The 24,921-nt window shown below is 34.1% G+C and overlaps 1 pseudogene across 1 annotated transcript; it reads right to left on the bottom strand.

The window, feature by feature from the left end:
* Nucleotides 1-12,930: 12,930 nt before the first annotated feature.
* Nucleotides 12,931-14,149, bottom strand: LOC149955989 (very long chain fatty acid elongase 6 pseudogene; annotated as a pseudogene). The gene is made up of 2 exons (XR_016478456.1): nt 14,118-14,149; nt 12,931-13,708 (listed from the first exon to the last, which is right to left on the bottom strand). The product of XR_016478456.1 is annotated as a very long chain fatty acid elongase 6 pseudogene (transcript).
* Between the last annotated feature and the right edge of the window lie 10,772 nt (nt 14,150-24,921).

Raw genomic sequence — 24,921 nt, 5'->3', positions numbered from 1 at the left:
TGTGCTCTTGACAAATCAACGTAAAAGTCCCCTCGTTCACGCGTTTCGTAACGGCACGGCCAACTTTGATCACGCGCTGTTCGCGCTACTACGGCCAACACATTCGTCGAAATTTCGCGAGCAAGGATTTTCCCCCTATAAACTGTACTATAATGTGTAGGAGTTCAGCGCCACGCTCGGTGGTTATATTGTCCCAAATGTAAAAACTAAACTAAAAATAATAATCCGCTAGGGGCGCTGACGTCATACACATCTTTTGCTCATAGGTTAACACAGAAACGTCAACGAATGAGATGGCCGCTGTAGCGCGAGAGATGCGCGATAAATCAAAGTTGGCCGTGGTAACGGTAAGAGGGCGAAGGAAAACTGTTTTTGAAAGAATGATTTAGTTCAACGTTATATATATTACTCCTTGTTTTCTTGAGCTCGGGCTGCTCGTTATGTCGTCTGCTACCGAGTGTAAGAATTTCCAAAAACACGGCGAATTAAAATTAATCCAAGTGACATTGTTAAATTTGTTATATCAAATGTTTAAAGTATAAAAGTATTTCGTCTACTTAACTAGTCATAAGAGAAGAGGATTTAAATATTTAAAATAACGAAAAAATGTGTACGGTTTCGATGATGTTTACCAGTGTACATTCTTGTGAACTAATACTTAACATTTCATTGCCATTGACAGACTGACAGTCACAGTAGTGTATCAGGTAAATATTGTTGTTTATCATAAATACTAGCTAATAAATATCTAAGTATTAACAATACTTTCACGGAGTTGATATGAGTATTGCAATAATAATTAATTTAATTAGTATCGAAAATAAATTAAAATCAGTTTGAACTCCGATGTCACTAAGCCTAACCCGAGCTCCGTGTAAAATGTTTGGGGAAATTTTACCGGAAAATGCAAAAAGTACAGCCAACTTATTGTTTAGTTTTAGCGAATTTGGTGGTGTGTGACGACACGAAAACTTGGTGGTGTCCCCTTTCCTTAGGTACTTCAGTGTAATGAGGTAAAGCCCACAAAATATCTGGAGGGGCTACAGTCACTCACTGGTGGCGCTACCTTCTAGAACGTAATAGAAATATTCTAATTTCCTGTCCACTAAAGAGAAGTATATCGAAGAGTCGTTAGGAGGTTACGCTCACGTAAGAATTTTCTACTACCTTCTAGACTGTTATTTTAACCGTCAAAACCAAATTCTGGATTTTTAGTTCAGCAGGACTAACAACATTTGTTATTTTTTGGTTTAAGAGAATTCGTCCTGTTTTTATATGAATATTTTAGAGATGAACCTTTTATTAGTTGTAGGAGGGACCCTAGGTGTTGAAGTATGTTTGGGGTTAAGAATATTTTCATGATCTAAGTTTCTTATTAAACCCGTGGATTTGGGACTAGTATTTTGCTTATTTGCCATCATGCATTTATTACAAAAATCATTTAAAATAAGAAAAAAAGGTGCGGAAAGCCGGAAATGAGCAGTGATGCACAAAAAAAATTATATCTATCTTTTTCGTATCTTTTTACATAGATGGCAGCAGCTATACTATACTATCAATTTTTTCCCTCTGAAATTTCTATAGAATATCATTTAATTTTTGATATTTTTGAGCAAAGATGGCGACAAAATCATTCACAATCTTTCATTTTATTTAGTTTTGGCCCTTTGATTTTTTCCCGATCTTTCAAATTTCTTTAAAGATATGAGAGTTTCAATTAATTTCAATTCTTTTTTGCCCTTGCCTGAAAAATATCAATAGAAATCTTTAAAGATTTGGATAAGTATCATTTCAAATACTTCTTTAGTTTTCATTATTATGAAAAGTATATTTAAAAATATTTCAAATACGTTTCACGAGAAAGTAGAATCAATTTTTTTCATATCAAAAGTTCTAAGTATTAAAATGAATATTTCAATTTTTATCTTTTGATTATTGATTCAGAAGTAAATCCTTCAACATTTGATTTTGATTTTATGGATTAGAATCGATTTTAATTTTAGTATTTTCAAAAACTAAATAATGGAAAATAAATAAAGCTATTGCATCGCCACAGCCCACACCGCCAGTTTGCAACACATGACTCTCTAACTGTGTCTGCGTGGGACCTTGGAGCAAAGAAGTGGACTTCTCTACTCCAAGGTGGGACGGTGGGAAAAATAACTTTTGGGAGTTTTGGTTTTAGTTTTGAAATCGCCTTTCAGGCTGCGCGGCGCGGAATCAAAGTCTCTGCTTTCCGTCCCCCCTCCCTCCGACTGTTTGCCACCCCCCCCCCACCACCGTTATGTAACGGCGACCTTTGACCGCTCCTCTCCCTTCAATCACTTAACAGTGTTTCGGGTTTGGCTATATTTCAGTATCACGTGAGATAGGTTCGCAGCTCAAATAGTGTATATTGGCATATCTAGATGGCGCTAAAATATTTCCTCTCAAATACAAACAAAATTGAAGAGAAACCAGAAAAAATCTATCGTGTAATTTCTAATACAAAAAATGGAAGCACTAGCTCTATTCCCGCTCTTTTTTTCGCTAGGCTAGGTAAGAGAAGAATCTTTTCAAATATAGATCGCTTCCGATTTATTATCTTCAAAATTCTATCGCGATCATTTTGCAATGTAGAAGATCATATCAAAATCGTATAATTTTATTTTTATTTTTCGGATAAAGTATCATCTCGTATTCTAAAAGTATCCAAAGATACGAGCGCGTGCATCACTGGAAATGAGTGAAGCCTAGGCTAGCAACTACGCAACTCCTAAAAATCGACTGCTCTCAATTTCTTACGGGTTTGCCAGATAAATATTTTTCTCTCACACGAAAAACCGGCCAAACCTTCACCTCCTCCGAACTCAAAAGGGGGAAAGCACACCACACCGATTTTATAGAACGCTCTATTGCGAATAGGTTTAAGAAAACATTTCAACGACCAATTTTTAAAACTTAACGACTTACTGCAAAACAATGGTTTTCAGCGCTGGTGAACTTCAGTGAAATTGGCAATGAAGTGTTTAAGGCCAGAGACTACGTCCATCTTTTATACGTTTTAGCTAGAGAAAAAAGTAATCATGTGTTTGCGCTACCAACTGATTTTCGTTTTAAAAGTATTAGCAATTAAGTTCTCTCAAGTTGGTACTTAAAGAGAGTATAGCCCCAGCAGGCAAGATCAAGCGACTGTCTGGATCGTTGGAGATGTTGACGTCAATGCTAAAATTCATCCTCGAGTTGATTTAATCTATTTTGTTATTGAGATAAAGTTAAATTAAGTACCGTTCAGACTATTCAATTTAATTGGTGCCAAATTATTTGTTCGTAACCGATAATTTATTATTATTATTGTTATTATTCCCTTTTCACCCAAAAATTCTATTATATTCAATTTTCTGAGCTTTACCCTTTTAAAATGATTTATGTCTGCTATTTCGATAATAGCCATATGAGATAGTAAGCAGACGACGGGTCACGGGTTTCAATGATCCCTCGGAATAGCTTAATTGCATTAGTTTCATTTCAAATTGATCACCTACCTGAAAAACGTTGCGTGTTGATCACGCTGCTTAATTAACTGTCAATTAGTTGGACAAATTTCGTAGCCAAACTAATTCGCCTTTAAAAGTTGTAGTATGAACGACCCTTTAGATAAACTCAATGACTACTCCATTTTTTGTCTTGCATTTTGTGTTAAACGGATTAAAACCATACAAGTCAATCCTGAATTTGTATGGCAGTTTTCCATATGTTTCCTTATTGAAACCAGTGTTCCGAAGTGGTAAATGTCAGGTGTCAAATAATGTGGCAAAAAGTGGTAAATACCGACATGGCGAATAATACTTTTACTAGCTAATATGCCAAAAAGTGGGAAATAATAAATTTTAATAAAAATAAAAAAACATACGAAAGGAAAAATATATTTGTGCTATTTTAGACAAATATACTGTATTAGTTGTCAGGTTTTGGGCTAGATACTCAATTATAGCCCAATCTAGTAATTTCTTTTGGCTATTTTTCAACGATTTTTCCGGAGTTTGAATTCGTCTGCTATATATCTTTAAGGTGTTTTTAATGGTTCTTTTGTGAAAAACTGAAGCATTATCTCACATGTAAATGATTTAGGTAACACTGATTGAAACTGAAATCTCTAATTGTTAACAAAATAGTCAGTCCAAATATTTGGTATAAATTATTTAATATCGTGAGAGTTGAGAAAATTAGCACATGTAACTTAAGATATGGGTTTAGAATAAAATTTTAATATTACGCAACGGATACTACATGGTTTTGCAATTTTTATTGTATGGTTAAAAATATACTTTAAACTGTACGCCTGAAGAGGGGTTTCGACCCGAAAGCTAGCGTTTTAAAGTATATTTTTAACCGTACAATAAAAATTGCAAAACCATGTAGTATCCGTTGCGCAATATTAAAATTTTATTCTAGAATTCAAACCATGGTCACTAAAATAAATATATACGAAGATATGGGTTTGCCTTAACACATTATTTAAAAAAAATCCAATTGTACCCAAGATACACATTAAATACACGGTTGTAATGTAATCTGTGCAACGAAAAATTATGATAATTTTAAAGATAATTGCATAAGTAGCAAAACAACAACAAAATTTACAATAAGTAAACATTATCACCGAACTTTCAGAGCTAATGCGCAATCAAGGTTTAGTTCAGTACAGAGCCCCCTAGTGTCGAAATATGCCCAAAGCGAAATGTACTACTACCAAGGACGATAATATACTACTCACAAGGAGAGTACCCGAGGTGTTTATTGCCGATTTTGTTCAAAGTCGGGCGTAATGTAGACCTATATGAAATATGAAATTTCCCAAAAGGAGACGTTGCACCACCCATTCGATTTGCTATGGCAACCGAAAAAGGTTTTTGATCACTTAAAACAATAAAATCTCCATTTAAAAAAACCATGGGATTTTCTCGGTTTCACAGCTACGAAAATTTTGAAAAAATTTGAAAATCACGAAATGTGTAATTTGGACCACATTTAGGTAAATTTCATCAAGTTTGGGTAAATTTAACATTTTTAGTGTAAATTTGTAACAAATTTTGGGTAAAATAAGCAAAAAATCTTATTTTGGTTGTAAGTGGTCAAAAACATTTTCGGTTGCCATGGCAAATCGAATGGGTAGTGCAACATCTCCTTTTGGGAAATTTCATATCTCATATAGGTCTACATTACGCCCGACTTTGAACAAAATCGGCAATAAACACCTCGGGTACTCTCCTTGTCAGTTCGGTTGCGAGTCCAAGTCGGATCTGGGTGGAAATGTAAGATTCGGTTGGAAAATTAGGATTAAAACAATGGGAAGTGTCATACTATTTTGTTACTTATGATAATAGTCATTTTATGGTAGCATCTTTTACATTTAGTGTAAAGTAGATTTACACTACGAATTAATCTACTTTAAATATTACTATTGCACAATGTAAAATTTACACATTTGTAAAATACATTTCTAAACTCGCGCCTTACGAATATTGGTCGGATAGTAGCGCCATCCGTAGTTTTATTTTAATAAAATATAAATTTCAAAATACTCAAATAAAATACTACAACAGACCAATATATTATTTTAGTTCTATTTAAATATAATATAATATAATATGACTACCAAATTAATTAGTACTTTTTATTCAATATAGAGGACGGTCGGGTAGCTATTTTACGATGGTAGTCAACATAATTTTTTTGTCTAGCCGATTTAGTGTATGACCTAGAACAAATGATCCGAAACGACCCTTGGAAATCCCCTCATGTGAATGATGTGATTATGGTCAAAACTGGTCAAACGTGGTCACAGCATACAATTGTTCTTAAAATGGTAGAATGACATCTCTAAAATGGCGCCCGGCTTTATATATGTGGAAATATAGAGACTAAAACTTGACCTATATATACGACACAAACAGGCGATAATATAGATCACATTATTGTCACCGCGACCATTTTTAATCCAAGATTGCGTGTGGAAGGTGGGTAGTTACCGATAGTATTTCGATATTATTATTATTATCCCTTCAGTGTCTGATTTTGAATATTAGGAGAGCGGAATAAACAAATTGTTGAATTGACCTCGGGTTATATCGTCCGCCATCTTGAAAAATGGCCGCTATTTTTGTAGCACGTGTATCGGCTCGCTAAAACAACTGATCCAAATTTAACCAATGAGGAGTCGTTTTTGTTCTAGGTATCTCTAGATATAATGAAAACGAATGTATTGTAAGAAGGACAAAGCCTAGAAATAAATTATCTTATTAACACCATTTTTAACTATTCAAAGCTCTATTTCTCACTAACCGGTAATCCTCAACTGCGATCATTGAATTATTTAAGTATCAGTTTAAGGATTAAGTAGAGCCCCATTCCGCATACGCTGGTGGCATGGGCTATTTCACATTTCGGTTTGCAAATGGTTCTGTAAGAAGCGGCTTAACTAACAGCATTTTTGACCAGTACAGGGTCGTTTTAGTTATTTAACCAAAATTTCTGTATAAACAAACAGGTGGTCTGACCTTAGGGATATATACTGTCTATGGTCAGACCACCTGTTTGTGTAGACAGAAATTTTGGTTAAATAACTAAAACGACCCTGAACTGGTCAAAAATGCTGTTAGTTAAGCCACTTCTTACAGAACCATTTGCAAATCGAAATGTTAAATAGCCTTAGAGATATATACTGTCTATGGTCTGACCACATAAGCAGGCTTTCTGGCCCCATATGAATTCTATCTGGCCCCTTAAGCAGGTTTTCTGACCACAAACTGGTTCTCTTGTCAGATGACCATGTTCTCAGCTCACACGAATGGGAATTTAGCCTTCAGGTGACATTAACGTTGGTTTCCGGGACATTAACGGGAATTAAGGTGACATTAACGCTGGTTTCCGGGACCGTAACGGAAATTCAGGTGGCATTAGCGGTGGTTTCTGGGAAATTAACGGGACTTAACTGGTGACATTAACGTTGGTTTCCGGGACCGTAACGGAAATTCAGGTTAAGGCGGCTTATTTCGCCTTAAATGACGTCAAATTCCGTGATAAACAAAGGCTTATAAGCTCCGCCTACTATGTTCCGCCACAACGGCGGGGAATCGAAGCCGTTATTCATTCCAATTGCCCTGTCATTTTTCAGGTACCTAATTATTTCTGGTTGAATTAATCATGGCAGAATTAGGAGGCAGATATTAAAAGAAAATGATTTTACCTTTTTAAGCGGGGGGGGGGGGGGGGGCTAAGTTGGGACGTATCAAGGACCAGATATTAATGATATTGTAAATTGAGATATGTTTTGGGATTAATTTAAAAAATAAGGTATAATTTAGTTTATTTGATAAATGTTTGAAAATTGTTGTAGTCAATTTTCGTCACCTTTTCGTAAATTGATATACGCGTAGATATATAAATTTTAAAACCCTTTGCTTAAATTTGAGCCTTGAAAACGTAATTGTAATTTGATAAAATATTAAATTGTAAAGGATTATGTGTCATTTAACTTCAAAACGTTAACTGTTATTTTTGTGGCGACTAAAAAGTAAAATTAATCAATTTAAAACCAAAAAAATTGTAAAACCCTTCAGAATATGAGTTTTGTGATCCGACTTTTTCGACATAAGAGTTAATTTGTAAAATATATTTAGGAAGGCATCAAGAGTTTTTTTATGCAATATAACTCTTCATTAAAAATTGATTGATGCTCAGCCACAAGCTTTCGCGTAAAAGGATATAAAGCCTTTAAACAGGGGCGGCTCAAGGTAAAATATTCACCAGGCCGAGTTGGATTTTTGACCTCCCCCCTTACCCGGGCCAGATTTATCATTAGTAATAAGGTCTAGGGCCTACGAAGTACTTTTAGGGCGTAGGAATAAAACGTTGCGTTTTTAATCAATTTTGTTTGGATACAACACATTTTGGAAAATATCACTTTCTATTCTAATTTCAAATAAGTATAAATTTGTTCAACCACAGCCGACTCCAGTTTGATTAAAACACACAATTTTATCCAAGTCAATTTGTTTCCAAATTGTTTTTAAGTGATATTATCTAACTGAATTCGATTCCAACCTGATAAAGTTAGGTGGCATTTTAGGCTAGGCTCCCACTGGCTCTCCGTTTCGTATCCGTCCTGCCTTCCACAAGGCATTGTCTCCGTTATGAAGCAAAGGCTTGTGAAAGGTAGGACGGAGACGTTACGAAGAGCAGTGAGCACCTGACCATACACGTAGTACTTAACGCTTAAGGATATTTATCGGGTTTAAAATCAGACACAAAAACTTTAGCGGTGAATTTGAAAAACGGGTAGTACGTTTATGCACGGCCAACTTTGATTTCTCGCGCATCTCTCGCGCTACAGCGGCCATCTCATAAGTGGACGTTCCTGTGTTAACCTATGAGCAAAAGATGTGTATGACGTCAGCGCCCCTAGCGGATTATTATTTTTAGTATAGTTTTTACATTGGGGACAATATAACCACCGAGCGTGGCGCTGAACTCCTACACATTATAGTACAGTTTATATGGGGAAAATCCTTGCTCGCGGAATTTCGACGAATGTGTTGGCCGTAGTAGCGCGAAAAGCGCGTGATCAAAGTTGGCCGTGGTTTATGTTAGCTAACATGTTTTATAATTAAATACCCAAGTTTTTGTGATTTTTTTTATTAAGAAAGTAGTAGTAAAAGTGTTTTCTACTGAAAATCTGTTTTAATATGGTAAAAATGGTTAATATTTGTGCTTTTACTCATTGCAATAACTTTTCAACAAGTAAAACAATACCGGAAAAGGTTTCATTCCATAAGTAAGATTAAATTATAATATTATTTAGAAAATATTCATTCTTATTTAAAATCTTTATATAACTATAGGTTTCCCTTATCTAAAGCTACAATACTTTCTCGATGGATAAGTGCTGTAAATCGCGACAACTGGACACCTTCAAATCATGATTTAATTTGTTTGATCACTTTTTAGAACGGGATATACAAATTGTAAATGGCAAAAGGTGGCTCACGCCAAAAGCCATTCTAACTCCGGTTTGGTTTCCATAGAATTAAAACAAGTAAAAATAGTCTAAATATTGTTTTTATTTAATGTAAAAAAATTACATCCACTTAAAAGTAAAATCAATTCGTGTAGGTTTAAATATGTTATTATAATTTGAGCGAGATCTCCTTGGTTTTTAGAAAATTTTGTTAAGTTGTTATGAAGAGATATTCCTCTCTCTATAAAAGAAATGTAGTCTAAGAACTAGAACTTGCTGTATTACGAAATATTATTGGTATGGACATCTTCTCAGATCTCCACGAACATATGTTTGATGCTGAAGTTGGAATCGAACATCATCGCATCAGTTTGATTAAGAAAGTTATTAATTTATATTTCTAGCGAAGGACAAAAATCTAGAAATGAAGGTAGGGCTCGGGGATTGGTAAACTTTTATCCATAAATAAAATTTTCCAGTTTATCCGATAAATTATTATTTGAATAAAGACGTTCTTCGTATTATTCGATTAATTTTATCCGAAAAAATGAACCACTTCATATTTTGATTAATTTTATCACCATTTATTTATCGTTTAATACTTTAAATTACGAGTATAGAATTCCTTAGATAAACAAAAGTTATTTATGTCTATCTTATTTTTTACAGTTAATTTTTCAACCAAATGAAAACTAATTCGAACAATTTAACTACATTTGTCAAACGCTACAATTATTTAGTTTTCGGCAGTTAACTGCGCGTTACGATGGCGGAAGCTTCGGTACAAGATATAGATAAAGCCACCTAGAAAATGGGCCGCAACCTGGTTTCTTCAAACGGTACAAGTACCACCTGGTTTCTTCAAACGGTACAAATACCACCTGGTTTCTTCAAACGGTACAAGTACCACCTGGTTTCTTCAAACGGTACAAGTACCACCTGGTTTCTTCAAACGGTACAAGTACCACCTGGTTTCTTCAAACGGTACAAGTACCACCTGGTTTCTTCAACCGGTACAAGTACCACCTGGTTTCTTCAAACGGTACAAGTACCACCTGGTTTCTTCAAACGGTACAAGTACCACCTGGTTTCTTCAAACGGTACAAGTACCACCTGGTTTCTTCAAACGGTACAAGTACCACCTGGTTTCTTCAAACGGTACAAGTACCACCTGGTTTCTTCAAACGGTACAAGTACCACCTGGTTTCTTCAAACGGTACAAGTACCACCTGGTTTCTTCAAACGGTACAAGTACCACCTGGTTTGTTCAAACGGTACAAGTACCACCTGGTTTGTTCAAACGGTACAAGTACCACCTGGTTTGTTCAACAGTACAAGTACAGATGCCCACCCTCTCGAGACATTTATATTTGACTCCAGTCCCTAGGATATGATAGGGTCTCTAATTTTCTGGTCTGCAGATCTTCAAGACCAGTTCAGCCACTTTAGCGCGACACCTGCTTTATTAATTTGGTGGGTGTTCAGTATTTAAAACTTAAGAAAGTTCTAATGTCTCCAAAGACTACGTTTTCATAACCCAATATTTAAGGGGAATGTGTCAAAGTACATACATCTTATTTCATTTCTAGCCTTTCTAATTGGAATTTAAGTCTATGTTATTTGTTTGAGCCGAAGAATATTGAATTTAGATCTAGCATTATTACCCGACTTATACGATATATTTGAAATAAATTTAGTCGAGTAATACAGAATTTGGATAATTACATATGTTTTGTTGTTCGTTTAAAATAGCATTATTTCTATTTGATTTGAAAAATATTTTTGATTAATTAATGACGGTAAAATTTGTTCAAAAATACGATGTTTTCTTTTCTCGAAAATATGTTCAATTTCTTTCTAATACGAACCAATAATCTGTTTGGAAAATGATAAGATAACCCCGAGCCCTAAATGAAGGGTCAAGCCATCAGACTTAAATTGTCAAAGCTTATTTTATTTCAAGGACCTTAGCTACATACCTTTAGTAGAATATTCCCATAACAAGCCATAACCACAACAAACCGGATAGTACACGAGTTACTTAAGCCTTTGACAAAATATCATTTTGTCAATTAGAATTTTTTTATTTTTAATTAAAAGATCATCTGCTGCTTTTTATTTGGGTTTTGAAAGAATTAATTGACTTATTTACAAATTATAATTAAAATTAACCTTATATTAAATTCTCACAGCCGAAATATTCGCGAATCACGTCAGAGTACCTAAAAGATTACAAACACGAACAGGTGATGCTTTTTTATTTTCTCACCTACTCGACAGGCGTCGCTTAAACGTAGTACCACAGGAATACGGAACAACTACCGGTTGTCTGCTAGTCGTCGCCTCCGTATTAACCACCCGTACAATCTTGGGTCTATTTCTTTATTATGTCTATGGTAGTAGCACTCCGTAGCTTTGGCCATAGCCGTAATTGTGGGCACGAATTTTTTATGAATAGGTGGTATCCACGAGAAGATGGCGGCCATTGCTCTAAGGTAAATAGTTATGGGGGAATGGGGAATGCACTAGCCTTCCACTACAGTAATGATGACGTCACGAGAATACAACCTATAGGAAAAATCATGGGAGTCGTCGCGTAACGTAGCACTGCTATTACTCTATCTGGTGTTTCATACATTTGTTGTAACATGTTTTCAAATTATGCATTTTTGGAGGCTGAAAGTTGAATTAACAGATTAAAGCAAGTGGCGGTTCTAGAATTGCCATCAGTATTATGGAAAGGCCCCTGTTATTAGAGATGGTCATGACTTTATCCGATTTTTCGAAAAACGCGACTTTACTGGAGAGCGTGGTGCCATCTATTTATGGCAAAGAAAGCTAAAATTAAAAATTGCCAAATACTTTAAAACTAGTTAAGTATTATACTTACTTTAAGGTTGAAAATTCTGAAAGTTCTTCCGTTTTTATTACAATATCTTAAAAAAATTAACTTTAACTTAAATAAACATGGTATATTAGTCTGTAGTTATGTGAATGAATTTAAAAACTTAAAAAATCTAAATTTATCTGCTCGACGTTCACAATAGAACTAAACAGGGTAGGAAATAAGGGATTGAATATTACAATACTCTTGTCTTTAGTTGTTGGGGGTTTTTTTTTAATTTTTCACGTAGTACAATGTGACCTTACTTCAGACTAGCTATGATAGATCAAAATGAAATTACCGTAATTTTATTATTTAATTAACCTGGCTATTCGCGACCGAAACGAGTATAGGTGGCGTAACGGTTCTACCGTGCTAGCTTCTCCGAGGTAGCGCCTATGATCTAGCGCCTGCTACGGTCAAATTAAGAAGTCATAACAACGTTTTTTCTTAAATAAACTTATCAAAATATAAGCAAACGATGTAAAAATTATATAAAAATCGTTTTTATTTATTATGTGAAATTTACCAATAACGATGAGGAAAAACTAATAGAGTAGTGTCACCCATGCTTTTTCCTATAGAGAAAAAAACGCGCCTCAAATGGCGTCCATGGCCAGAGGTACGAGGTGATACTACTCTATAGCTTTAGCCGCTACCTATCTAGGTTTCAATGGCGAACCAAAGGAGGCGTAGCGATAGTTTTCGGTCGCGAATAGTTAATGGTTTTCCTATCATTGGCTCTTGTCCTACTTAATGATAACCCGAAACGAAATTAATTTTATAAATATTAATCTGATCTACTATAGAACGTTTCCTTACATTTATGTGTAGTTAAATGTTCTCTTAACTGTGGCTCTCGTGCTAAAACGTTATTAACTTTACAAATTTGAATATTTTCTTAATCACCATTATAGGTTGTAAGTAAAGAAACAAAATTATACGGAATTTTAGAAGTTATTTTATTTAGACCATTACAATTTCCATAATTTCTTTTAAATTTCAGAGATGAAGAACATTAAATTAAATATTTTATACACGTGTATTTAAAAATAGCGATATTCTGCCAATTATTCTAATTTACCTTTAGCATTTTTTCTAAAATATCGATTTACGAAAAACTTTCCGAAAATGTAAAAGAAAAATGTGTTAGTTACGACTGTTGTTATGGCAATGAGGTGCGTTGTGGTACATTGATTGCCGCTGTAGATTACGTGAAGGCAGAAAACGGCAGTTAAAAAACCAATGATGAACTGAAGAATTTGAAGGGAAGTGATGGCGAAAGAAACGGACTCCGGAATCCGAACGCGGGCGGCTTTCAAGGCGAAATAGGTGTACATGAAAGAATGGACGGTGAAATTCATGGCGTACGTCCATCTGGCTAAAGCGGGGATGTCCATCATGAAAAACCAAGTGACCAACAGAGTAAGGACGTGATGAACCAGATGCAAGAACGTCAGCCTTTTCCGCAATAGCAGGAACACGGTGTCCACCAATTCCACGGCTTTGGAGAAGGTGAAGAGAGTAATCCAATATCCGGTGACGGAATTGAAGTTCGAATTGCACATTGAGAACTCCAAGCCGTAGTTTTGAACTACGTACACCAACTCGGGCACCGCCCTGCACATGCCGCACGTGCTGAAGACGGAAAGGGCGAGGTTCCACCACATGAACGGCTTGCGAATGTCCACCGGTGGTCGAGATCTCATGTACCGCTCCAAAACGTACACCACCACCAGGTACAAGGCGCTGATGTATAGCGAAACTTGCCAATTACTGTTCAACCATTTTTGAACTTGGACGAAATTGTAGTTTTTTTCAAATGACTGAACGTTGGAATAAAAAGGGTATCCTTTGTAATCCGAAGAGTTGGTCGCGATGTCGGCGAGGACGTCCATTTTGTCACAGCAATAGACGCGAAACTTACTTACTTTGAGCGAATGTAAAATTTAATACTCGCTCTGATCTTTTTATCGATCGATTAAATTCAACGAAGGCCAAATGTTTGAAAGCACTCTCTCAAGGCGGACGGATGGTTGACTGATAATCATTCGCTAAAGCGAAGGGTTGGGCGTCTCAAAATCCCCCAGTGTTTTCCCTCAAATACCCAAACAAATTCCGGCCAACTTCAATTAACAAAATGGAAGCGTCAGAACGTTTCGCAAACGACCATTAGTGATCCTATAGATTTTGAGCTTTTTAGCGTGAACGTTAAACTTTGAATTCTTCTCTTACCTCCGTAAAAACGATTAAAACACGCACGTTGGCGGTTTTTCGCTTCAGGCCCTCAAGTTCTGTTGCCTCGGGACTCGGCCTAACCGATGTTTCACCTTTAAATTTATTTTAATAGCCGCATTAAATAGGCCTACCAAACACTAAGAGGTCTACCAAACAATTTAGTTTTAATCTAAAAAACGTTAGAGAAATATTACATTTATTTTAATTAAATAAACCCAGATATTTTACGAAATCTGAGAATTATTTAATGTCCTAGAAAGTGTTATATTCCTAGAGCTGGTATTACCTTAGTACAATATAATATATATATTATATTATTATTATGTTTATTTCTTAGATATTATGTTTATTACGTATATTACGTATATATTTTGTTTATTGCGTATGTTATGTTTATTATGTATATAACGCATATATATATTATGTTTATTACGTATATTATGTTTATTACGTTTATTATATTTATTACGTATATTAAGTATATATTATGTTTATTACGTATATTACGTATATATTATGTTTATTACGTATATTACGTATATATTATATTTATTACTATACTATACTATATTTATTACTATACTATACTATATTTATTACTATACTATACTATATTTATTACTATACTATACTATATTTATTACTATACTATACTATATTTATTACTATACTATACTATATTTATTACTATACTATACTATATTTATTACTATACTATACTATATTTATAACTATACTATATTATATTTATTACTATACTATATTATATTTATCACTATACTATATTATATTTATAACTATACTATATTATATTTATTACTATACTATATTATATTTATCACTATACTATATTATATTTATTACTATACTATATTATATTTATTACTATACTATATTATATTTATTACTATACTATATTATATTTATTACTATACTATATTATATCAGTTATAACTATATTATATTATATATTATATATTATATATTATATATTATATATTATATATTATATATTATATATTATATAATATTATATTATATAATATTATATTATATTATATTATTGTTATTATTGTTATTATTGCATTATTTTTATTATTTATTTTTATTTTAAGACGTCTTTAATTAACAGGTTGAAGCGATACGAGTGAAATAACATTGAAGAATAAAAAGTTTCAGTTCTTTATTTTATCACAAAATATTCCTTTTTCATCTCTGTTTTTCTGTTCGAAATTATTCAATTTTTAGTTTATATATAATATGCTATTTAATAATAAGTTTCAGTAATTCCTTGAATTATTAAATTTTTTATCACAGTTTGGATTAAAGTGGGTGTTTACATAGAATGCTTTACTTTTTGACTGGTAATTAACAATTCTTAACCAAGATCGACTTTCGGTAATTTTTTTTCTTTACTTGGTTATGGAATTTTTTTAAATTTAGTTTTGGTTTATTACCAGTGATCAATGTTAAACAAGGAATTATTATCGTTATAAAATAATTTGGCAGTGAAATTTACCCACTCTACCCGTTCTCCGTACGCGTTTCATTTTAATTATAATAATAATTGAATTAAGTCTATTCCTGTGAAAAATGTTGTTTTTTGTAATTCTACGGTGTTTCTTTATAATGATTTTCGAAGGTTTTACAAATAAAAGAACATTTTAAATCAACTGCTAATAATAACTTCATACCCAACGATTTAACTTTAATTTCATTTTACGCGAAGCTTAAATATAATTATAAAAATTATTAATTTAATAAAAAATGAAAAAAATCGACCTTAAATTTTGAAGTGTGCTATTGTCATTATTAGTTTTTAGTTTTGAAAATTAATGGTTAATTTTCACGTGAGGTTAAATATCGAATTATTTTTGTTTCAAGGATCTTATAAATATTAAAATCACGTTCACCTATATTTAACTTCCATTTTCGATGAAATGCTACAAAAGAAGTTATTCCATTTCAATGTCAAATTCTTTAATCCTCAAGCGAAAGCTTTTTTAATAATCAATGAAAAAATAAATTATTTTGTTACTTATTAATTTATACTTATCGACTCTCTGAACTTATATATTTCAAGTCAAGCTAGGGTTAATACAACCATGGTTATGGTGGTCCTGTTACGCGTTTTAAAAGGGTATTTTAAATCGCACAGATATAAATATTTTCTTTTTTACAGCCAATATATAAATTATGGATTTTTGAGTTTTAGTTTTACGTTGCGATAAGTCACCGTCAGCTAGAAAATTGAATGTGACATCAATCGGAAGGAGATTATGTTAACCCTTGGAATATTTAAAGAAGACTGTAATTTCCTGATTAATGTAAATTATTATAACTGTATTACTACTAAAAACTCTTCATTAAAACCGTACAAATTAGGGACGCACCGATATATCGGCCTATTGTTCTAATAGCCGTATCGGCCAACATCGGCTTAAGCGAAGCCGATGTTGGCCGGAGCCGGTATTAGAAAAATATGTTCAGAAAAATTAAATTAAATTTAAAAATAAGAAAATTCTCGATTAACTGACTAATGAGAATGTTTTATTTGACTGGCCGCGCCACAGACGCCAGACTTCAGAAGCTAGATCATACCGTTTTTAGATAGTGGGTTACGAGTGTAAACAAATAAAAGACAATGATATCCTATTGTGAATGAAAATATGTATCAAGTAAAATGAAACATATTCGGATATGCTATTGTAAAACGTTTTTTCATGTAAAATTAGTATAAAATGGTATGACAGTGTACTGAACCGTCTTTCAGGCCCGTACATGGGGGGGCGCCAGGGGATGCTCGGCGCCCCCAAATGAGTACTTGAGCCTCCCCAATCCGACCGACCCAAAAAAAATCGATTGCTCAATTACCGAAAGATATGATCTAAAATATTTGTATATTAATCAAAAAGGAAAATTACTTTTACTAGAGAGCTAGTATCAGTAAATATTTGAAACCATTTTACTAAAGTTTTTGAAAATTGCTTTCGCGCGTCTCACTGCACCAGAAAAACTTTTCAATATTATTCATAATTAAATTTTTTCGGGAAAAAAATGTAAACAAAGAAATTTACCGTTTAATATTTCGGAAAATGATTAAAAACATGTATTATTCGGAAAATTTTAGCTTTTTATCGAAAAAAACGTCGTTTTTCCGATTAATTTTACAAATTTATCAAAATATTAATCGGATAATACAGAAATATAAATTACTTGATCAAAACGTTTTACGATTAATTTTGAGACCTTTACCTATTGAATAAAAGTTAACCATCCCCGACCTCTAGAAATATTGAACCAGCTTATCAAAAATGTTTTGACGGATATTTTAGGGCTGCAACCGGATTAGTATATTTACTAATTTCATAGGTGGGGAGATAAAAATTACTCAAGGTATTGGCACCCCCAAAAAGAATTTGAGCGCCCCCGAGTTTTGGCGGCTGTGTACGGCCGGCCTGCCGTCTTTTACAATGATTTTATCATATACACTACTGTTATGATAGATAACTTGGTTAATATCAGCCACGAATAATGATATATCGACCGGCCAATCCATATCGGTGCATCCATAGTACAAATACAATACTATTTGGACTATGTCCGCCCTGTCCAGCATATTCAAGTAACCCGAACATGACCGGACCCGAAATGGGTTTAGCCCGACACAACCCGAAACATTAAATATAAAACAGGAACCAATTTTTTAACAACAATGTGTTTGGACAATACTCAAGCAAGAGCTCAAGAGCCTATTGAAAATTTGCATGGCGGATTTCCTGTTAGTCAGTGAGCATTTTCTAAACTTGCAAGAGTCCATACCGTTAACAAGGAATGCTAATCCCGTCATATCCTCTATGGTATTCTTGGACAACTATAGAGGTCGGTGATGGTTAATTATTATTCATAATTAAATTGATTTTTTCGGGAAAAAAATGTAAACAAAGAAATTTACCAGTTAATATTTCGGAAAATGATTAAAAAACATGTATTATTCGGAAAATTTTAGCTTTTTATCGAAAAAAACGTCGTTTTTCCGATTAATTTTACAAATTTATCAAAAAATTAATCGGATAATTCAGAATCATAAATTACTTGATCAAAACGTTTTACGATTAATTTTGAGACCTTTATCTATTGAATAAAAGTTAACCATCCCCGACCTCTAGACAACTACTCGTGCTTCTTAAAGAGTCAAGATATATTGATATCAAGCTTGTATTTTCTCACAAACCTATCAAGATCAAACTTCATCCAGAAGATGATTTTATGAGAGTTATAGAAGTAAATATTAACTATTATGAAATGTCAGAATCCCAGGGACCCCAGAGGTCCTATAATTCCTATAAAATCCTATATTTTCAAAAATGTCCTATAACATATCCTATATTTTTAGCAAAATCCCCCAAAAGTCCTATAAAATCCTATAATTTTAAAATTTTGGCCATTTCAATTCCAGCCACTCAGTTAAATTGCTAGATTTAGCTATATGATAAATTCCTTTACCGAGTCATTCTAATCTACGCTTTTGTTATTGTTAACATGGTTAGCTACTAGTATATTTTTGTGATAAAATGGTTAAATAGTTTCTATTTTTTAAGAGAAAATCAAAGATTTATTTCTCTAAATATAGATTTTGTTTTTAAATGCATACATTTAATAAATGAAAATAGCATATATAGTCCTATAAAATCCTATAATTTTGTAAAAATAGTCCTATAAAGTCCTATATTTTTTGAAATATAATCCTATTTTTCCTATAAAAAAATTTAAGATTTGAGTGGGGCCTGGAATCCAGTGGTGCTTTTTTATTCTGTTCTGGGGGGTGGGTATATTTAAAAAACCTAGTTCAAACCATTGTGAACTTATCTAGTTAAAAACTATTTTCATAGAAAGTTGTACCAGACTTTACAAGCAGGTTGGATCTGCGACACCTTGCTTATTCTGTTTTAAAGGGGCTGGAAAGTGGGGTTTTGAAAAACGTCATCCGTGACGTCATTAACGAAATTGTGGCGCGTAGAACTACTTTTTCTCAAGTTCGCGAAGACGTAAACAGGCACCGCTTTGTTGGAATTTTTGTGTGACGAAATCCAGCGTGGTCTTGGTTAGAGTTAGCTGAGCTCGTAGGTAGTTTTAAAATTTAATTAATTTTTATTGAGATTTAATTTAGTGAACAACAAATGTTTAACGAAAAATTCATTTGAGGTAGTGTGTTCGTAATTTTTTAAATTATTAGTTGCGAGTTTCATCGAATTTTGTAAAAAACGCCAGATGAATCGAAGCCAATTTCTAAGGGAGTATTTTGATAAACCTTAGTACTCAGCCACAGTTATTTTGCCATTTCCCACTTATCTAATTCACCAACAAGAGATATTTTCGTATCATCACGTTTTCGTTTTTTATTTGAATTAAACTCGTTCATTATAATTAAATAGATATTAAAATACTAGAACCAAAACCACGTCCACGAAGGCCCGAATATCTTAGTTCGCGTATGAATACCTCTCACTAGTCTCTCTCTCTCTCTCTCTCTCTCTCACTCGGGTCGCTCCTCACTATTTTCAAAACATCTCCGTCAGAGCCAAATTCCTCAAGCGGGGAAAAACCAAAATAAAGCAGGGTCCGGATTTTTTCGGAGATACCACGTCACTAGACGATTTCAAAACCCCACTTTCCAGCCATTCATTCTACAGTTGGTCATTGAAAAAGTCACCATGAAATCAAGGACGAGAATAGCATAATGTTGAAGAAAACTATGATCTAGAAGCGGTTCTTTATATCGGTGGATCTGTGATAAGAGGCTTAGTAAAAACCCTTCCTGTAAGTTTAAAAAATCCTGTTAAAGAGCATATGCAAATTTCAATTACTACCTCTCCTAGTAAAAAATCAAACCATGCTAATTGGACTCGAAAAAAGTAGAGGAGGATTAAGTGACATAAATGATCATGTTTACCAGTTTTTTATTGCTCATTTCAATATCGGATAAGTTTATATCTATGAAGTGATAATGAATTTGTTTTTAATAAATGGTCTCTCGTCTGGGGAGATTTGCAGTCTAATAAAGGCAATCGTAAGTTCCTAAATACTTTGTCAAATGGGCTTCGTTTGATGCAAAAACACCAACTTGATCTCAAAAAGCTTGCCAGGGAAAATAAATTAAGAACCCAACTAGCCGAAATTTCAAATGGTTATACTAGTCATTAAAGAAAATTTGCGAAATATATACTACATAGACAAAATGTAAAATGTAACCCGCTGTTTATTTAAATAGGGATACGTATAATTTGCAATTAAAATGTTTTTAATATTTTTAAATATTTTAGAACACAATTTTTATGAGTGAAATAATAACTGTGAATCTATCATTAGACCTTGAAATGACTCTAATTGATCGACGCATTTCTTTATTCAATATAATTGTACAAATAGCTCTGAATTTCCATCGTTGGGGGTTTTAACATATTGCTGCTAATCCTGGGTTTTTCTGTTTTGGCACACCATACTGTTTTACATTAGGATTATTACAAGCTCCACCCAAACCTCTAATTTTACTGAAATGTTGTTCAACGTATAGTCTAGGTTGAGACGACTAGTCAAAACAAATTGGGCTCCCTTTCTTAACATAAACTTAATGATGTTTACAATTGAGATGCCTACAAAATTAATAATTCCGGTAAGTTAAAATTGTTGTTAAATTGTAAATGCTTAAACTTACTCGTGATACGTAAACCTTCGATAGTTTCTGAGCTAAGTAGCATTGCCTTCCTATCTGCGACAGAAAAACTACCCTCTCTTTCGAAAACTTCATGTTCCCTTAATTCTAGATACTTCTTCAACCCACTAAAAGCGCATAAAATGAATTATATGGTATTATTCGTCCAAGGTGGTACGAGAGAAAAACATTCCCTTCTCCTGTTTCGGGGGTTTCGCCTCGAGGAACATCCATTTTTGTTTGCCTGTGTTTCTTTGTTCCACGTGGAAGGAATTTTAAACAAGTGGCTTATCCAGCCTGTTCACGTGATATTTGTGATGTCAGCGACATCTCACGACTGATTTTTACAACCATCAACCTTTTTTCATTGGTCTATGAACGTCGGCTGATTATGACCTTACGTTGTCATTTTTTGTTTACGATATACATAAAAGATCTCTTATCGATTTACTATTATTAAATATAGGGTCAAAATACAAAACACCCAGTGGGTTATTTTGGACCCACCCACCTCAGAAAACACCCACTTTTAAATCTCAGATTTCTAATGAAAAAACAACTTGTTCAATGGGCAATGACCATTTTAATATATATCTTAGATTGAATTGTAATGCGATACAAACTTTACAAAGTTAACTGGCTTGTTAACTTGAAACTTCTACCAGTCCTTTGGTTCAGCTTTGCAGTATCTATATAAATATCAGCTAGGCTAATACCCCAGGCACCACCTTAGGATTAAGTCATCGAGCGACTTTTAAAGTCATTAATTCAGGTCGTCGGGTTACAATACGTAGGAGGGTGGTGGCAAGCCCTGCAAGCCACGCGAGCCAACAGCTCCCTACACTAACTTTTACATATCGTCTAGTACAAATATGGAAATTGTATACTAAAGTAAAAAAAAACATTAAAACCCTGATTAAATATAATTAGTTGAAATTAATTTTGTGAAATGAGAGTCGAGGGTGGTTCAAAGTGTGGCCTTTAGGGTTGTAGAGGCTGTCCTTTTGGTAAACTTAAATCTTCATTTAAAATCACTTCCAAAGCAGACCTACGTTGGAAGACGAATTAAGCCTTGCCCGAAAAACATTTTTAAAGTTAGATTTGAATACCATTTTTTCTAGTTGTTACGGTCATTTTCAAGAACTACGTTTTTCTTATTTCAAAACCGTTTTAATCATTAAAACTTAATAATTAAATAAATTAGTTTAAGATGTGGAACACTGAACCGCCACTTCGACGAAACCTTTTGTAAAAGTGTACAAGTAGGATAATGTAGGCTCTGCGCAGACTCCCGTAATAGCCAATCAGGTGCACCTTTCCTACCCACAATTCCCTCGGAAGTTCGTTCTTATAATATCATCTACTAGCTTACGAACCTTGTTCCGCTAGCTAGTTAAGCTTTAAATCCAAACATTTAAAAGTTCAGGTTTTTCTAGCGGTCAGATGATTTAAAGGTAATTGCGTGCTTTTACTCCGAAATTTTAGCGCCACCTTTAATTCAAAAATACATTTCTTACCCAGGCTTACGATTTTTTTAAAAGAATTTCTCCGTATTCGTCTGCTTTAGTTCCATTCAACCGAAAACCCATTCGACCGAAGGCGGTTTTTGAGGTGTCCCATTCGACCGAATTCCGCCGAAACGTGCGGTTTTTATTTGTCCCATTCGACCGAACGCTGCTATATAAATGGGCTTTTGCTATGTTTTCAATTTAGTTACTGAAGTCGTTTGCAATGGAGCGGATAGCCATTTTAATATCTTTGTACTATGAGCATGAATTATATTTTTATCTTCACCTAGTGAAGAAAAGTAACTGAACCAAAACTGAAATAGTAAACTTAACCAACTCTAACCTAACCTAACCTAACCTAACCTAACCTAAACATGGATCTTCGATAGTACATACCTTATAAATAAAATACCAAATCACCCCGCCAATTGGGCTACATTTTAAAATTCTTTCGGTCGAATGGGATTTCGGTCGAATGGGAATAAACGATTCGTCTATATAATATATATTATCACAGGTTCATATTAAACCCCTTCGGAGGAAGTATTCCATTTCTCATTGAACCCATCTTCTTTTGATGATAGATCATTCTGCGACAGTTGAAAAACCGCGGGCGCTTTCCATTGGTTCTTGGTATTATGACGTGTTTGGAAAAATAAGTAGTACCGTAAGTAGTCACCGGGTGGCTTTGGGGCTTTAAAATAAAATGGTGTCTTTAGACCGAGCTAGAGGACACAATTATAGGCCAATGTAAACAATAGGACCGCCCCCTTTTTGTTTCCGTTTTTTTTTTACGATTTATTGGTAGCATTTTTTACGCTGAATTTAATGGTGTAGTAATTATTATTCGGGCTGTTCTATACTTCTGCCCCCGAGATAGAGCAGGACTCATTAAATCAAACTTTCATTTTGGTCTATACTAATCAAAAACAAAAAAGATAAAATGTGGGTGTAGTTGATCTCGGGAAGAGTTTTAATTAAATATTATTGCTACGTTGTAGAACACATTCCTGGCCCATTACACTGGAAAAAGCCTATTTTCGCTTTTCGGGTAGGGTTTAGCTTACTTTCGGGTAGGTTGTAGCTTACTTACGGCCTTTACGGGTAGGTTGTAGCTTACTTACGGCCTTTACGGGTAAGTTGTAGCTTACTTACGGCCTTTACGGGTAAGTTGTAGCTTACTTACGGCCTTTACGGGTAGGTTGTAGCTTACTTACGGCCTTTACGGGTAGGTTGTAGCTTACTTACGGCCTTTACGGGTAGGTTGTAGCTTACTTACGGCCTTTACGGGTAGGTTGTAGCTTACTTACGGCCTTTACGGGTAGGTTGTAGCTTACTTACGGCCTTTACGGGTAGGTTGTAGCTTACTTACGGCCTTTACGGGTAGGTTGTAGCTTACTTACGGCCTTTACGGGTAGGTTGTAGCTTACTTACGGCCTTTACGGGTAGGTTGTAGCTTACTTACGGCCTGTACGGGTAGGTTGTAGCTTACTTACGGCCTTTACGGGTAGGTTGTAGCTTACTTACGGCCTTTACGGGTAGGTTGTAGCTTACTTACGGCCTTTACGGGTAGGTTGTAGCTTACTTACGGCCTTTACGGGTAGGTTGTAGCTTACTTACGGCCTTTACGGGTAGGTTGTAGCTTACTTACGGCCTTTACGGGTAGGTTGTAGCTTACTTACGGCCTTTACGGGTAGGTTGTAGCTTACTCTCGGGTATATATTAACTTACTTTCGGGATGATTCTCAGATAGAGGTCGGTGATGGTTAATTATTATTCATAATTAAATTGATTTTTTCGGGAAAAAAATGTAAACAAAGAAATTTACCGGTTAATATTTCGGAAAATGATTAAAAAACATGTATTATTCGGAAAATTTTAGCTTTTTATCGAAAAAAACGTCGTTTTTCCGATTAATTTTACAAATTTATCAAAAAATTAATCGGATAATACAGAAATATAAATTACTTGATCAAAACGTTTTACGATTAATTTTGAGACCTTTACCTATTGAATAAAAGTTAACCATCCCCGACCTCTATTCTCAGATCGTAACATAAATTAAAATAACTTAGAGTAAGTTAATATATAGGTTTGAACAATACTAGGTGTGTTAGGCTAGGTACTGTCCTCTAGACTGCCCAAACCTAGGAAACCTACGATAGTCTACTTTGGCCTAAATGAAAGAAAATGCTCCAAAAGTGGCACAAGAATCACGTGCTCCAAGTGTTCAAAACGCGGAAAACGAAATTGATTGAGGTACGTATAATTTAAATATTCAGTTAACACCCAAATCCTCTATTTATAAGAGTAAAGTATAGTCTGTACACACGCATTTTTACGTCATGTAATCTACTACAATTAAAAATTTATTTTTTAGTATTACTCCTTAGTACACACCAAAAATAAATTTTGATTTCACGTGTCCTGCTCTATCTCGGGGGCAGAAGTATAGAACTTCCATTTCATTAGTTACGAAAATGCATTGAAATAGGCGATTTTCAAAACGCGATCACTAAACTAATAATCATTTGCGGTAAATAAAAAAAAAACCATCGTACTTCTGATACCAACTGGGCTT

Source organism: Leiobunum rupestre, chromosome 2, assembly GCF_980474605.1.
Source record: "Leiobunum rupestre chromosome 2, qqLeiRupe1.1.hap1, whole genome shotgun sequence".
Taxonomy (NCBI): domain Eukaryota; kingdom Metazoa; phylum Arthropoda; class Arachnida; order Opiliones; family Sclerosomatidae; genus Leiobunum; species Leiobunum rupestre.
The sequence above is the reverse complement of the archived record's forward strand: the minus strand, read 5'-3'. Positions and strand labels throughout refer to the sequence as shown.